The 13,354-nt window shown below is 42.6% G+C and overlaps 1 protein-coding gene across 4 annotated transcripts in view; it reads left to right on the top strand.

Annotated features, from left to right (window-relative positions):
- CCDC141 (coiled-coil domain containing 141) overlaps positions 1-13,354 on the top strand; it is a 160,796-nt gene that overhangs the window by 94,084 nt on the left and 53,358 nt on the right. The gene's annotated exons all lie outside the window — the stretch shown is intronic.

Below are 13,354 nucleotides of genomic sequence, written 5' to 3'. Positions count from 1 at the left end.
GAAGTCTAGGCATAGGGAATTCTCTTCCCGGAAAACAGTCTCGACTGGACAGAGACACTTGATTCGGAGATTTAGATGGTTGCTATGGGACCATGCAGAGCTGAGATCAGAAATAATCCTGGGTCTCCCAGCAAGAGCCAAACACTGGTGGCCACAACAAGGTCAAACAATTCTCCACTTTGGAAACACTACCAGTGGCAACTGTGGCTGCTTAGTGTCTTGACTTAGGTGTCGAGCCAGATGCCAGGTAAGGCTGTTTTCCGTTAGACTAGTGCCCAGGCATACACCATCTGGGCCCAAGCGTGCCTGCAGCAGCTGCTTCCTCCCTTTTCCCCCTCCTGGCCCATGTCTACTCCATGTAAATATTTCAAGTCATGCAGAAGACTGTCTTTAAGACACAAGAAACACTTGTTGGATGTTGGTGTGGGCCATAAGATGGCTGGAGTCAGTGGTGGGACTTGCCGTTATTATTGGGTCTCACGGCCCTGGCCAGTGTTATTTTCCTGGTAAGGTGGCTCTTTGCTTGTACTTTCTCTCTGGCCATGGAGAGATTCCACATGTGTGAACAAATGAAAATACAACCAAAGATCCTCGCCTCCCCTTCTCCTGATCTCTGGAGTTTGGATTTGGGTTGTTTTTTTCCCTACCTGGTATTCCATCCCATAGATCCTAAGTGTTGGGCTTCTCTGAAGTCTGGTCCCTGACGTCTCAATTCAGCAAGTGTTCTGGGCTCTTGAGTTGCTTCTCTAAGCTCTGATCTGGAACCTATTCCTGCCCCCACCCCCACCTCAGGCCCGAAGCTGGTCCCAAAACAGTGCTTGTACTTTTGCTTCCTTTCTCTGGCTCACCCGTCTGTCTCTTCCCAGTCACTTAAGGGACAGTGGGAAGTTTAACTCCTGCTTCTTACTCAGGAACTAAGTTTTCTGGGTCAGTTCGAAGCTTCACTGGAGAGTCAGAAAGGCAGTCACAAGTTTTCACTGGTAAGCTTCATCTGGTTTGCTCTGGTCTGAAATACTTTGATTTTGTTACCTAAATTGAAGTGCTTTTATTTCATCTTCCCCCTTCTCCTCCTCCTCTCTCTCTTCCTCCCCTTCTGTATTTAGACATCCATTTTATATGGCTTGCATATTTATTTACTCATCTAGTCCAATTTTTGCCTCTTTTGTTCTTTCTAGTCTTAATTTTTATACTCATCCCATTTTCCAAAGAGGAGTCTATCATGTTGTCTTTCAAGTAGGCAGTTTGGATCTTAATAGAAAAAAACAGTAATTAGAACCATTGCAAGAAAATTGAACTAATAGCTAACTGACTTGCTTTTTTAAAAAAGAATTAGAGTATGTTTCTGTCAGCATCTCAGAAATGTGAGCTTGCTTCATAATAGTACCAAGATATTTGCTTGCCATGATATTTCATAACTCTACAAATCAATGTCACTTCCATTTTGGAGGAGGAACTGAAGGCAAAAGGAAATAGTTTCTTGGCAAAGTATATTTTTGATACAGAAAGTAGATGCAAAAAAAATCCATTGAAAAACTGAATTACAAATGCATTAGACTCTCAGTTGCAAGCCAGAGGACAGCCCGGCCACTGACCTCAATTCCAAGCATTCTATCTGGGACTTGCTCCCCTTTCTTTATCTGACCCATCTCCACATACCTGGGTGCCTAGCAAAGGAAAGAATAGAAATGTCCCAAAAGGAGCTTTCTGGTCACAGCCACTCTGGAGTGAAGATAGAGTTTAGAATCCTGGTAAAGACAACAAATATTTGAATATTTGAAAATGTCTATATGGAGTATAACAATGGGTCCCTAGACTTTGAGACACGAGTTGGACCACCAGTTCACAGGACATCAAGGTTCCTGTTGGCAGACTCTTCCAAAATGGCGTGGATCAGAAACTCAAGACTCCATTCACGGAGTTTTGCTGTGTGCATTAGGAGAGCCAGGGTAATGAGGTGAACCCTCCTCCCCTGAAACAGGGTTTCTCTGTGGAATAGCCTTGGCTGTCCTGAACTCTCTTTGTAGACCAGGCTGGCCTTGAACTCAGCGATCTGCCTGCCTCTGCCTCCCGAGTGCTGGGATTAAACGTGCGTGCCACCATGCCCAGCCTAATGGTGGAACTTTTAAGCTTAACTCTCTCTTTCCTCCTCAGTAAAATGGAAATTACCATCTAACAGATTATAATTAAGTAACATAACACCATTCCTTGCACATAGAAAATACCCAACACATGATTGCTTTAGTTATAAAAATCTATATAAAGAGCTTTCAAAGTAAAATACTAAGAGCCACATGATTGTTTCAAATGATTGCGGCAGGGTGGTGCTCACGTAGATTAAGCAGGAAGGTCATGCTTTTACTAGAGAAGATAAATACTTTTCTTCAGATATCAAAGGCAGAATTTGGAATTAGAATATCAGCAGGTAGGCATTTCAGGGGCCCTATTATTTAACTTTTTACTGTTAATAATAGAAAGAAACCTCAGAAGTTTACATTTGAATTAAATGAGGACATGACCGCTCCAAGGTATGGATGAGGAGTTTTTACTGTAGATATTAGGGAGAGTATAGCCAGAAGCATCTGGAAGAGTTCACAGCAGGGAGAGACAGTAGTAGACAAAACAGCAAACTGAACTGGGCCATGAGAGGAGAGCAAGAAGGGAGACTGAAAGAGAGAGAGAGAGAGAGAGAGAGAGAGAGAGAGAGAGAGAGAGAGAGAGAGAGAGAGAGACAGAGACAGAGAGAGAGACAGAGAGAGAGACAGAGAGAGAGACAGAGAGAGAGAGAGAGAGAGAGAGAGACAGAGAGAGAGACAGAGACAGAGAGAGAGACAGAGAGAGAGACAGAGAGAGAGACAGAGAGAGAGACAGAGAGAGAGAGAGAGAGAGAGAGAGAGAGAGAGAGAGAGAGAGAGAGAGAGAAGAGCGAGGGGCAAAGGAGATGGGAGAGGCTGAGTGGCCGGAGGGGGAGAAGGGAAGTCCATAGGCTGGAGCTGGTTAGGCTAGGGAGCCGAGAGAGGAGAGCTGAGAGCAGCCACAGGAGCTGAGTGAGCCCTGAGGCCAGCATGCACTTTGGGGTACAAATAGGCACCTCAGTTAGCCACTTGTTCTGAGTTGCATTTGGACCTGGCAATATTTGTCTGAGATAAAGTGTTCAGGATAACTCTGAGATGTTTGTCATTGCTGTTCTATAAAGAATTCCATCCTAGGGACAGACTCACACTGTTTTCCTATCCTAGAATCAAATACATTGAACTCCAAACAGCCCCCACAAAATAAATAGTCACAATGATCACATTTCCTAGTTTCTTCTAAATCTAACCCACAGTCTAATGACAATTCTGGGCCATTGAGGGTTTTTTGCTTTTGTTTTGTTTTGTTTTGTTTTTGGCTTTTTAAATGCCAACGTCTGTCATATGATCAAGAGATATTTTACTCTGAGATTTTTGTGCATTTCTTTTCATGCAGTTATGATACAAGCTACGTAGGAGAGAATGTGGTAACAGCCAAATTTAGACTCACAGCAAGGCAGAGAGCCCTTGGCTTCCGGTCCCTCTCACCTCCTCCTCTCAGGCATTGATTGGCATCATTCTTAAGCAAAAGTGGCCTGCTACCACGCAGTATTTGGTATTAAACCACAGGAACCTGGTGGTGGTTGGAAGTGCGAGGTCTGAAGCTTCAGTGACAGTGGTGGCTGTGAGGGACAGACCTCTGTCTCTTTCTCTAAGTTCATTTCCTGCTTCAGAGCTCCAGAAATGAAACACACAACAGGACCAGGCCACCTAGTGAAACACTCATTTGCCTTTCTTGTTTGTTAAAACTCACTTAAGAGTTATATGTGTACTTCTGTCAGCTCAGTTCCTATCCCCGCATGAAAGATGGTACCCACTTTTTATTCTATTTTATCGTGGGGGAGTTAAATGTACTAGTTACTTCTTAAGTGAATAATTTTGCTCGTGTGTATCTTTACGCATTATCTGCTTTGACCCAATGCTTATGACTTTTTTCATGTAAATTCTTCCTTCTTCCCATTTCTCGGAGTTGGGGAAGAACTAAGAATTGGGGAAGAACTAAGAGTTGATTAAGATTATGTTATTGTCCCCCCTTAGTTTTCATTTATATTGGCTACTGCTGCCTTGGTTGATATTACATTTGCAAATGAACTTTGGGCAGAGTGTAGCCCATTTATTCATTTGTTCATTCCAGAACCATACCCAATGTTGTGCAAAGAGGTGACCCCAAACATCTAATGCCACGTCTGTCCTCGTGCTGTTGACATTCTAAAGGGAAGAGCCAACCAGCAAATCAAACTGTAACTGAACAGTGTATACTTTGTGTCAGGAAGTGCTGTGTGGAACAAGGTGATGTAAAAGTGACTGTGTGACAGGGACTCTTTCAGGCTCTGGGACTCAAGGGAGGACTGACTAACAATTGCAAGCTCCGGTGCACAGCCCTGGGAGGTAGATGGACTGAACAGAGAACAGCAGAGTCCATCAGAAAGGACAGTGTGGCTGAAGGAGAGATGGACTAGAGGAGGAAAGCATGACAGCTGGCAGGAGTTGGGTGGGCCTATGTTGACAGGCTCCTTAGCAAGCACAGACGCCACCATCTTTTATGTAGGACTTGATGGCTTTAATGATCACCCTCCAGGATGGGCCTGATCCATCGTGGTCCCTGTCTGGCAGAGTAGGACCTGGCCACAGAGGTTCAACAACTTTGCTGTGGTCGGAGGTGGAGGGCTTGTCCGCATGGTTCTATTGGATTGCCAGCTCTTGCGCTCTCTCCTCCTTTTGTTCAGCCTGGTTGCTTCATGGATACAGATTCTCTTTTATTTTAGTATGCGCAAGAGGAGTTTCCTCCCCCTCTCTAGCTTCAACCCCGCCTTCACCTTCTAGCGTCAGGCCCCACCTTCTCTGTAGTTTTTCTTTGGGTTTGTTTTTAAAAGCACCCAACATGGACAAAATGGCTGTGAGCTCCAGGCCAGACAAAGCTACATCAACCTGTCTCAGAATCACAAGAACCTACTGGCATCCAGTCAAGAAGGTACATGAAGCATACGTGCTCTAGGAAAAAGGGACCCCACGGGGACAGAGGCTGTTGTGTACTGTTCCTCCCAGAAGTAATCCTTCCGGAGAACAGTCATTCTGAACAGAGATCTGCGTAGGCTGAGTGAGACAGTGGAATTGCATGGAACCTCAGGGAGGAATATCTATCTTCAGGCCAAGGCGACCAAAACAATCACCTTCAACGTGATACTTTGTCACCCTTCACATTTTTGTTCCCTTTCTCACTCTGCTACGCTTGGTCCTTGGCCTTCTCACTTGTGGCTGTATCACAGGCTGATGTTGCCTAGAGAGCTAAACCACCTAAGGAAACTCTCACCTTCCTTCCTTGATATTTTCACAGTTAGGTCACTTGAACTATTCAGGAGCAGGTATGATAGGACATCAGAGAAAAGACACATCATAGTAAAACATGTATTGTTTTAACCTTAAATGCAAAATAAAAGCAATGCCAGACCCCTAAGAGAAATAGAAACATTTTCTCTTGCCTAGCAGATTTGTTTGTGATTGCGTTCTGTTAGAGTTCCACCAAATATTTCAGAGTTTAGAAATAGCTTGTTTTGTGATGGATGTGGTGTCGTACACCTTTAATCCCAGCACTCTGGAGGCAGACGTTGATGAATCTTTGAGTTGAGGCCAGTCTGATCTTCAAAAGTGAGTTCTAGGACAGCCAGGGCTATACAGAGAAACCCTGCCTCAAAATCCCTCCCCCCAAAAAAGGAGGTAACTGGTCTTAATGGAGCTTGATGATATATTTGGGTTGTAAATGTCAAATACTAAAATTTGGGAAATTACTAAGTTGAGTTTGTATGACAGTTTGAACTTAGCTGCTTTTCAAACATGCTCACGTCTGTAATAAGCTGCTCGTTTAGATGCTGAGTGATCATTGCAATCGCAACCTCTTAACACTTAACAAACACTCTTAAGGTTGATGGCTTTTTTTTTTTCATTCTGAGACTCAGGGTATAGAGTGTATCACAAAGCTTAGACTGCATTAAAGGAGTACCTAGCAACTTATTTTTTCACAAATATCTATAAGTTAGTCACACTAGTGCAAATCTATGTTCTTATAATGTTGATGACGTGATGTAAAGTTCCCTGAATCTTATTGTGGGTAAAAGGCTTGGGAAGAGCCAGACATGGTGGCCTATACCTTTAATCCCAGCACTCGGGGAGGCAGTTTGAGGCCAGCCTGTTCTACAAAGCAAGACCAGGACAGCCAAGGTTACACAGAGAAACCATCTCTCGAAAAAACAAACAAACCAATGCTTGAGAAAAGCAGAGACAGCAGAGGGAGGTTGCCTTGAAAAATCAGAAATTCTGCCCTGCGTGGTCGAGGAGGATTTCTCTTAGCTCAGGAAGTGTAGGAAGAAAAGAGGGGGGGGGGGTGAGTAGACACACTAAGGAATAAGACGATCACCACAGCACCGGTCAGAATAAAAACAAACAAACAAACAAAAAACTAAGACATGTTAAAAGGAGATAATAAAAACTTAGCTTTAAATTTTCCAGATGATCTCAAATACCTGTATTTACCTGTTTATCTTTTGCTGTGCCAGTTTTTCTCTGCCTTTCATATGTTACAAGAAATTTCAGCTACCATCCTTTTAGGTGTTACTGTCATATGATTCTTGTTTCCCTCTCCTGTAAGAAGGCTGTGGGTGTCTGTCAGTCAGTGCGCAGACTGTCTCTCCTGCTCTAGTACTGTGTGGAGTGCTCTCCTATTCCTCTGTGCTTTGTATTGTGTTCTCAGAGATGGCCTGGCTGCCATTCTCTTTGTTAGTTTCCCCTTTGTTTTCATTCATTGATTTTTCTTAATTATAGTAACTGATATTCCCATATCTCATATTTCTATTTCATTAATTTTGGATCCCATTTTATTTAATTTTTTTCTGAGTGTTTTGTTTTGCGGTTTATTTTACTTTATTTTTTAAGATTTATTATTATGTATACAGTTTATTTACTTTATTTTGAGAATTCCTTGCATGAGTACTGTATCTGCTTCAGGCCTGCCCTTTATACTTCCTTCCGTTCCCCCTTTGTTGCCGCTGCCTCCCAAGGTCATGGCCTCTTCTTCTACGATTGTTATTGTTACATATATGCACACATACAGAGAGACAGACATTTATACAACCGACCAACTTACCTGTTCTGTTCAATGTTGTTCACAAGTTGCATGTTTAGGGCTGGCCACTCAGGACTGGATAGCCCATGAGAGGGCATATCCCTGAAAACTCTCTCTCTCTCTCTCTCTCTCTCTCTCTCTCTCTCTCTCTCTCTCTCTCTCTCTCAGCAGCCACTGATTGCCAATGCCAACAGCTCTTTATCTGGGGGTGGAGGGGGCTTGTGGCTTACGGGGGCTCTTCTTTCATTTTGAGGGTTGGTTTTCCATTGCCTCTCTTGATTTCAGGTGTGTTTATTTTAGAGTCACTGACTTCCTTTGAGCTGGAGCGCCTTTCTGCCTTTCTGTGCTACTGGCTGAGGGTCTTAGCCTTGCCTTGCTCATCTGGACACGGTTAGACGCTCGCCTGGTGGAATGGGATTTGTTCTCTGGCATTTGGCTGCTTTGTTCTCTTTTTATTGCTCTTTCTTTCTTCCTGGCTTTGTAATGATATCTTCCTGAGATTCTCAGCACCCTTAGTCCAGAGTCAGTCTTCTGGTGCTGGGGCAGGGTCACATGACCTCTCCTGGAAGATTTGTGGCCCTCGGATGCATAACCAGAAAGGCAGTAGATGGTTTGCTGAAATGTCTGAGTGTCCTGCTCTGACTGACTCCATGGCCCAGTGGCTGTTGGGTGCAGTATTTCTCAATCTCCTTTTACAAAGAGAGACAATATCATCTCCATTTCTGAGTTCATGTAGAGTCCCAGCTGGGACACTCCTCTCACACATGGTGCTCCCTACAGTCTTACAGGTATTAACCCTTATCCCTTAGGACCAGAACTCAGATGCCTGTGACTTCAGCTTCACTTACTGCTTACTTCCTTACTTTCTAGGTAGTCATTATTATGTACCTATAAAGTGTGTGTGTGTGTGTGTGTGTGTGTGTGTGTGTGTGTGTATGATGTTTTATGGAAAGTATCAAAAATAACAAATCATCAAAAATTAAGCATGTGTCTCACATTTGCAGTACAAAAAGCATGTTTTCAAAGCAGGGATAAAAAGTAGGCAGTTCTTGCCTCCTCCAAAATGAAGACAGTCACAAACAAGAAAGGACACGGTTCAGGTCTCTCTCTGTTAAAAGGAGCAGCAAGCTAAAGATAAGAGGATTCCCCCCACCCCACCACACCACTCCGACCCCATCTTCCGAGTGTCATTTGCCATAAATGAAAAGAAAATTCTGGTCAGCTGATCCCTTCTGCTGAGACAGAGTAAGCTGTCAAGCGCTCACCATCTGGTTCAGCTCCTAATCCAGATGGGCTGCCAATAGTAATTTATGAAAGGGTTGAAAGCAACTTGCCATGCTCCAGCATGAATCATTAGAATGCATTAACTTTGGGTTCTGCTCCCTTCCCCCAGCCTCTGCTTGGAGCAGATGCTAAGAAAGGGTGGCTGCTTCCCTACAGTAAACAGAACAGTCTATTCAGGAAACAAAAGTCAATATGTCTTTCTTTTCTGAAGAAAAAAACAAACATTTATCCCCGTCTTTCCCTCGAATGACTTAACGAGTGCAGGATAAAGTACCCTGTGATGGAACCTCTAACAAATGTCTGAAGACTTCTCACTTCCGACGTGTCTGAACATCTTTGATTATTGGAACTCCAAAGTCAGCATCAGGGATAATCTGATGTGCCTCCTGCTCACTCTGCTGACAGGCACCTACAAATCCATGCTCACAGAGAAATATCCAAAGGTCAATCAATATTTCCAATACAACCCAGAGCCACAGATCATTAGTTCATTGGTCATCCTCCTCTCAGATGCACATAGGCGGTGTGCTTTATCGGCCGGTGCGGGGGGCGGGGGGGGGGGGAGTTGCAGAATAACATGGAACTGTGGTTTGCTTCAATCAGATTTCTTTTAGTCACCATCAATCCACCTTCCAGCATTAGATGAATATAGCTGTAATGTAATAGCACTTGTTCCTTGTGAAGGACAAAATTCTTCTCATTAATCTTCAACGTACGTGAGAATGGCTAGCAAACTGGGGAATCATAGTTTATTCTTTGTTCAGGCCATTGACTATTAAGGCACTGAGAAAACTTAAAGGACTGAAAATGAGAGAGTGGAGTCAAGCACGGAAGGTTCTAAATGAAAGTGACAGCATCCGGGTTGGTTGTAATCTGCAGATCAGGGTTTCACTCAGGAAACCTAAGGGGAGGTAGCCCTGGGATTAGGACTGGGGTAGACACTATCATTACATTCCTGCTGGGAATGATACATGGAAGAGATTAGCATCCAATCAGAGGAAGGCAACCTTTTGAGGACAGAGAAAGAAGGAGAGAAGGACTGGCTTGGGTAAGCGGGGCAGTTGGCAACTTCTCTGGCCCGGGAATGAGCCTATGCTGAAGACACAAGTGGGACAGAAGGACAGTAATTCTTGTTGGAGCGAGGTGACTCAGAGTGTCCTCATAAAGCTTTATTAGAGGAAGGAGCAAAATATTTATGTTACAATTCCTTGAACTTAACTGTAAATGCTAACACAACAAAGAAGAAGCCAGGCATTTTAGATAGCCTAAAATGTCTGCAAGCAGCATAAAGCGCAGCCATTTATCCACAAGCCATGGCATACTATTACCGTGACATTTCAGAAATTCAGACTGCAGAATATCTTACTTTTTCCTTTTTAAAAATTCTTGTATTTTTTTTTTGACAATGTCACACCGTGTATATTGAATTTTGGTCATTTTAACTCTCATTACCCTGTCTCATGTCTCTTCTTCCCTGACTGAAATCCCCATTCTGCATGATCCCCTCTTCTATGTTGATATTTTGTTTGTTTGGTGAACCACTAGCTAACTATAGTTATGGCCGCTTGCATGAGCATCAGTAGGGAGGTAGTTACTGGAACACTGGCCACTTATCAGAGGCTCTATCACTGAAGAAAATGATGCTATCATCCCCCAGAACCCAGTGACAGTAATTATTCATAACCCCTTAGCAGGAGGGGAGGCCTTATAACTCGTCTATCCTTTGCATGTAGAAAGTGGTGGCCAAATCTTGTGTAGATTTTATGCACGTAACCATAGCTATCTGGAGTTTATGAGTGCAACAGCCCTGCCAGTCCTCAGAGGCACCATTTTACAGTCCCTTCTCCCTCGATGCCTCTTACATTCCTTGTACACCAACCATGTTCCTTGAGCCTTGCAGAAGCTGATGTCTCACTTAGGGTCAATCACACAGCAATCACATACTCTTTGTACTTTGTCTATGTGAATTTTTGCATAAACTACTGCCCACTGCAATGGAAAGATTCTCTGAGGGAGGCTGAGAATAGCACTAATTTACAAGTATAAATGTAAGGATTTAGAATTCCATGTGACAGCCTGTCAAAATAACAGTGAGGTTCTATGACCTCCCCAATCAGAAAGTGGTTGGTTACTAACATAATAGTCATACCATTACTGTACTAGTGGACATATATTGATATTTTAAATATGACTACTCTGCATATATTTTTCTTGCTCTTTAAATTTATGTGTTCTTTTCCCTTAAAATTGATCAGAAAATATCTTATTGAACTTTAAAATGCCATTTATTGGTCCAGAGATGCAGCTCAGCTGATAGAGTGCTTGCCTACCATGTACAAAGCCCTGGCTTTGATCCCCAGTGTCATGCACCAACTATGGCAGTCTGTGCCTGTAATCTCAGCACTCAGGAGATACAGATGGGAGGATCAAGAGTTCAGGGTCTGCAGGCTGTGTGGGAAGATTGATGCCAGGCTCAGATAGCTGAGACTCTGTCTCAGACCTTTAAAAAAATATATTAACCTTCCTGTTATTATAAGGTCCTGCACTCATGGCTGCAAGGATTGAGGAGTAAGTAGGACATCAGCCTTCACCCTTATGGAATTTACAGTCCAACAGATGCAGCGTCAGATAAGAAAAAAAATAAACCTCCTTGGTGACAGAAAAACAAAATCAGAAATTGACAGATCCTATTTTATTTGGTTTTGATTCATCAAAATTAAAATTATAATTTTGCAAACTGTGATATTTTTATTGAAGTAATGCTTGATTTTTGTTTTGTCTTATTTTGTATTCTCTGTGCTGGAGGGAACTTCAAGATACACAACTTGAGTAAGGTATTATGTCCCTCTAGTGGCCATTTTTCAGACTACATGCGGACATAGCTTTTATCTTAGAGAAAGCAACCAATTTCAAAAGAACATGCCAACCAGGTCAATCTATTTGTATGCAAGTCAGTGGCAGTCAATGAAAGAAAGCCAGGGGGAAAATATTTCATTATGCTCTATTCTGTCATTCTGTGACTAGGCAAGTTAGTGGGGGGGGGGGGAGTTAAAATAATGTGAAGAGCAAAAACACTCGATGTTGACCTTCAGGCGTGTAAGCCAGTACACACACACACACTCACACCACACACACCACTCACGAAGCTGGCTAGGAACCAAAGAGTAGTGTGACTATTATTCCTCTTTTCTGGACTTATTTACTGACAACTGCTGTCCCCTAGAGAGTAGCCTATTCAAATTTTAGAGTTGCCTTCTTGGAGGCCTGAATTCTAAGTGTGACTAGTAACAAATATCTAACCATAATGGATGCAGGGTGCATGCTGGGATTGGGGGGGGGGTAATGAGCATCATGGTGCCCCAGGAGGAAGTAAGCATCTTTCATCTTGGTTGACACAGTTCTTTTGTCAAACTCTATATTACATTTATAAATTTTGCCAATAGCTTGCAAGTTGCCGTGGCATCCTCTGCCACTCCCCACCGTCTCTTCTCTTTCCACGTCTGCCTGTCCCTTCCGTCACCCTCCCCTCTGTACCTTCTCCATTGTGCTGCGCAGTCACTTCGTCATTCTCATTCTAGATTTCAGTATCCTATAGAAAACTTGGAACACATTGTTCACAGGACGGCTGTCGTCTAAAGACCTTTGTAGTGCGCTGCACCTACGCCTAAATCCTAGGCAAACTAACTCGCATTGCCAGGATACAGCTTTCACAGAATGTGTGGGTTTCTGTCAGTACAAATTATTTCTGAAACCCTCCTTATTTTTTTTTAAATGATTTTCTTCATTGACTATGAGTTCTAAAATATAAAACCAATTGTTCTAACTGTGCCCGGAACATTATGTACTAGGAACAATATTTTCGTAGTGGCTTCATATCATATTTCACAATTGTGCTTGTCTGGGACCCTTGATATACCTACAAGGCACATCCAAGTGTTCCTTACTTTGAGAACAGTCTTACAATCATTCTAGTGACATCACTGTACCCCTAGGTCATTTCTGATTTTGTCCTCATTTCCTTACCAATATTTTTAAATGACTCATAAATGAATTATTTGGTGTCAAATTCCTGAAATCTATATATAGCATCAAGATCTTAAAACAAACAAGCAAGCAAACAAACAAAAAGAAACAGAAAGAAAGAAAGAAAAAAGGAAAGAAAGAAAGATAAGAAAGAAAAATCCCTCGGGATAATTAAAGAGTTATCATGCTAACCTTTGCTGGTATTTGAAGGAAAGTGGGTGGAGGGAAATAAAAGACTTAGCTTTCTAAAATAGCAGTCAAGGTACTATGTTAGGAATAGGCTGAACAATTCAAAAGCGTTTATTTTGTCCATAGCGTTCTTTCATTTCTTGCACTGTGAAGTCTTGGAAATGGTTAGGAAGCCTGTGACAGTTTCTGCAGATGGTACCAACTGGAACCCAACTCAAAGCTGACCTGAAAGGCATTTATGTCACTTATGTTACCTTCGTCTCATGAGGTCAACAGCACAGGTTAGAAAAATGATGATGTGAGGCATCAAATATGGACAAGCATATTTGATACCTAATTGCTAGTGATAACTAGGTTTTTATCTAGTGAATATAGCCTTGAGCATTCATAACCACTGAGAACAAAAATGTATAAATATTTTACCCTATTGGGTTAGCAAATGCTTTGTTAATTGGCTGATTCACATTCCTATTCAAAGAGCATCTTGAGATAAATGAAGCTTTTAAATGATACCCGCAGGAAAGCTTGGTAAACATACTGTGCCTTTTACCATAGATTCTCAAAGTATCTTAGAGAAATATTAAAAAGTAAACCCTTAGAAGAGGAGATTAAGCCTGTTGCAGAGGGCGCAATTCATCCTTCCCTCAGGACTGACTTAAGACAAGGAACTCCC

This window comes from Acomys minous (assembly GCF_964271855.1).
Source record: "Acomys minous genome assembly, chromosome: 10".
In the NCBI taxonomy this organism is placed as follows: domain Eukaryota; kingdom Metazoa; phylum Chordata; class Mammalia; order Rodentia; family Muridae; genus Acomys; species Acomys minous.
The sequence above is the reverse complement of the archived record's forward strand: the minus strand, read 5'-3'. Positions and strand labels throughout refer to the sequence as shown.